The sequence below is a fragment of the Mauremys mutica genome, chromosome 3 (genome assembly GCF_020497125.1).
Source record: "Mauremys mutica isolate MM-2020 ecotype Southern chromosome 3, ASM2049712v1, whole genome shotgun sequence".
NCBI lineage: Eukaryota > Metazoa > Chordata > Testudines > Geoemydidae > Mauremys > Mauremys mutica.
The window spans coordinates 7,406,968-7,411,589 of NC_059074.1; positions in this window are offsets into that span (position 1 = coordinate 7,406,968).

Genomic DNA, 4,622 nt, shown 5'->3' on the forward strand with positions numbered 1-4,622 from the left:
TTCTTTGACAGGGTAACAGGACTTGTGGATAGGAGGAAAGCAGTAGATATATCTGGACTTTAGTAAGACTGTTGATAATGTCTCACATGTCCTTCTCATAAACAAGCTAGGGAAATATAGCCTAGATGAACCTACCATAAGGTTGTACTCAGAAAGTAGTTATCAATGGTTCACAGGTCAAGCTGGAAGGGTAAATCAAGTGGGGTCCCACAGGGATCTGTCCTGGGTCCAGGTCTATACAATATCATTGATCTAGCTAGAATCAGGTCAAACCTAGGGAAGGACATAAATCCACACCGTGTAGAGGCCAAGCATAGGAGTTTATTACACACAGCGCTGGCAGAGTGTCACCTGGCTTATTAGGCTCAGAGACACTGCCAATCAGTTGATTACAATAGAATATATAGATTTTCCATGGGCGGGGGAAGTGACGGGGTAGGCAGTGCCACACCCCGGGATAGGATTTGCAGCAAGACAAGATAGCACATTAGCCAATGGTTAAAAGGTTACATAATGTCTCCACCCATGGTCTCAAGTTAGCAAGTTAACATTTAATTAATACTTCGATAAAATGTTATTAGTATAAAATATATATGTTGAATTCTGATTTGGGGTCCATAGGAATGGAGCAACTCCTCTGATTTTCCACCAGGTACATTCCTAGGGGTTAAAGCAAAGGAACAGTGAAAGTATGTGGCAATAAAGATTGTCCCCTTTATGTCTTAAGGCAGGCATTGGTCCCTGGGAAGGGAGGTGGAAGGATTCCATATCTTATACTGACGTGTGCCAACTTTTCATAAATTCAGGGTTGGATCTGTGGGAAGAATGTTCCCTACAGAAGAGACTGACACAATAGGAACAGGGATCCTTTGTTTAATCTGAAACACTGGATGAAACATAATTATTCAGTTATTGCTGCAACATCTGGCATTTCTACTGACCAAGCATATCTTAGCAAAGGCAGTTAGTTATCTTGTTTACCCAGCTTTCTCGTAGCTGATCACTATTTGCTAGGCCTCTGGTCTCTTGACCAAACTCTGGACTTTGGGTCTGGAAAAGAGCTGGCACAATCCATATACCAGGTTGTTCTATAAAATGCACATGGATTTTAACCCTTCACCTAGCTTGAGTAACGACAACAGTGAAGCCATGGCAGCATGGGCAGCAGGCGCTCAAGTATGTACCCCAGTTCCTGGGCAGGCCGAGCTAGCCTGTGCAGCCACCCACACCTTCGCTGTTATTGTTCCTCGAGCTAACTTTGATTTAGTTAGATCAAAGCTAGCAGGGGAATGGCCAAGGCATGCTGCTATATCACCCCTCCGCACTGCAGTGTAGACATACCCAGTGAGTCCAGAGTGACTGAAACGTAACCTGCCCACCAGAAACCTTTAAAACTTCACGCACAGCCAGTCAGGAACGTGATTCTGGAAGACAGGCTGGAGATGTGGAGGGGAAGATGCTGTTGGAAGGGGTTGGGTGAGATGGCCCCAGAACACTCTGTCAAGTTGTCCTGCAGCAGCTCAAGAGCATGATTACCAACTTCAGGACAGACTGTTAAGAACCAGGGCACAAATTCCAAATTGGCGGTGAGTTGTATATTTAGATTTCACCAAGCAATTATCACGTGTAAACTGCTCAGGCTACTGTAACAGCCTAACCATGGAGTCACAGATAGTACCCGTGGGTACGCCGGTCTGCCTCGCCAGCCAGGTGAGCCTGCCTTTGTGACAGATACTCCCTTATGCCAAGAATCACAGCTATATTCAGGCTACACTCAGTCCCAAAAGACCAGTCACTTTCCCAAGGTCGATTGCATTTTAGATCTCACACCAAAGACAAGGCTTGTGGCCAATCCTATAACAACCTATCTATATATTTATTATACAGGAAAAGGAAACAAGAGAGCTGTTTAATAGGTTAAAGCAGGTGAACATACGCACACAATGAGTTACAATCTTATGTTTCAAAGGGTAACAGACACTTCTATGATAAGCAAGCTCTATACGTCCTTCAGGGCTAACCCAGGCTAAGCACTGGTGTTCTCTTGCTTATGCCTGGACAATCTTGCGCCACAGAGTCCAAGCAGCAAAGAGCTCCAGTTCCTTCTTGTTAGGGGGAGTGTGTAATCTATCTCCTTCAGAACCAGAGATAGAATAGCTAACGGGCAAGCTTGATGCTGAGGGAACTGGGATTATTTAGTCTGAAGAAGAGAAGAATGAGGGGGGATTTGATAGCTGCTTTCAACTACCTGAAGGGGGGTTCCGAAGAGGATGGATCTAGACTGTTCTCAGTGGTAGCAGATGACAGAACGAGGAGCAATGGTCTCAAGTTGCAGTGGGGGAGGTTTAGGTTGGATATTAGGAAAAACTTTTTCACTAGGAGGGTGGTGAAGCACTGGAAGAGGTTCCCTAGGGAGGTGGTGGAATCTCCTTCCTTAGAGGTTTTTGTGGTCAGGCTTGACAAAGCCCTGACTGGGATGATTTAGTTGAGGTTGACCCTGCTTTGAGCAGAGGGTTGGACTAGATACCTCCTGAGGTCCCTTCCAACCCTGGTATTCTATGATTTCTCTTTGGAAAGGCTCCGCTCACTGCTCTGTCCTTCAGAAACAGAACACTGAGCCATGGCGTGCCACAAGGCCTCATGTGACCAATCCAGCGCCTGGGAACTAGCGTATGAGGCCTCATCTGAGACATTCCAGTCTCAGCACTAATGGGGAGCTCAAGAAATTGTCCCATTCTAGACCGGCAGATCCAGCTCGGGAGCAGGCTGCAAGGTGGTAAAACTCTTCAGCAAAATTCCCTTGCGGGAGAAATCCGCACTCCTCCCGCAACACCACCCTGAAGGAGGCATCCACAGAGCCCGGTGAATGGGTCTGATTCTGATCTCACCCTGGTGAAGCTCTATTTACTTCAGTGGAATTATTCCTGACATACCCCCATGTAAATCAACTCAAAATTAGTCCCAGTGAACCTGGAAAAAATGGTCTATGTGCAAACGATGCTCCAATTTACCTGAAATGGGTTTTAAAATCTATTTAGTTAAACTAGTGCAAACTCCCATGGAGACACCCATACATCGGTTTACACCTGGTTTATATCAAACTAGCTTAATTATCTGACCAAATTAACCTAATGTTGTAGGCAGTGTTGTTGTAGCTATGTTGGTCCCAGGAGATTAGATAGACAAGGTGGGTGAGGTAACATCTTTTACTGGACCAACTTCTGCTGGTGAGAGAAACAAGCTTTTGAGCGTACACAGAGCTCTGGGTCCAATAAAAGATATCACCTTCCCCCCTCCCCCATTGTCTCTCTAATTAACCTGAATCAGTTTATATACACTGTTTTTAGGTGCATCTTTTGGGTGCAGACAAAGATTATGTCAGGCTATGTGGAGAGAGAGAGAGAGAGGACTCCAGTCTCCAAGGCTGTTAACTACGGCATCACTGAGAACATTTAAAGGGAATGAAAATTACTACTACTAACAGCAATCGCTTGCAGAAGCCGTGCTGCGCATGGATGAAATTGACGTAATGAACTAACATAAAAGAGAAAAGCACTAAAAAAAAGTTGTCGGTTGAATAATAATGGAGATATTACTCATTGGTCTGATGCGTGAAATTCATCATATGTTCTCTCTCACGGACTCTTCAGTCTGAACTCCGTAGCGCGTCCTTGGCAAAATGGTCACCATAAAGGGAAGCAACTCTAGCTTATCAAAGGCTAACCCTCTCAGACTGAAAAAAATGTATTTCAAATACATAACAACTTGCAGCTCCACGGCACCTCAGCACCTGAAGGATCCAGCATGCTTAAGAGATGACGTTTATAAGTGCCTACATGGGGAATAAATATTTGATGACGGGCTCTTCAGTCTTTCAGATAACACAAGCCAATGGCTTGAAGTTGAGGCTAGATACATTCAAATGGGAATTACGGCGAACAATTTAACAGTGAGGGTAATTAACCATTGGAACGATTTCCCAAGGGTCGCGGTGGATTCTCCATCAGTGGCAATATTTAAATCAAGACTGGCTGTTTTTTCTAAAAGCTCTACTGCTCTAGGAAGTATTGTGAGGAAATTCCCTGGCCTGTGCTGTCCAGGAAGTCAGACCAGATGATCACAATGGTCTCTTCTGGCTTTGGAATCTATGACCACAGCTACAGTCTGGGCTACCATGTGTTCTCATAAAGGCAGAATCTGCTGCGGGGATCAATCCTTCGTTATACATTGTGCTCCTGAACCCAAGTGTCCCCTGTGACCCCTGGGGTGCAGTCCGGGAGCCGTGAGAAACCGCTGCGCCCCTCTAACCACTCAGTTGCGCTGGCTCTTCTCACGCTGCTTCTTTGGATGGAGACACAGCCAGCCTTACCCAGGCCCTGTGGTCACCCAACCCGACAGCAGGTGGCGCCGCACACCCAAACTGAGCTACCTGAGAGTGCTTTACCTAAGCCACTCAAGTACAAACAGCAGAGGGCGGGAACCCTTTGTTCCAAAAACGGTTCCCAGCCCAGCTTGTGGAAAAATACAGGCACCCAAAATGGAGTCCAGAGACATGTGGTTTGGTCACATGCCCTTGCTAGTCATAGCAGCCACTATTTACAGGCTGGCCAAAATGTTCTCAG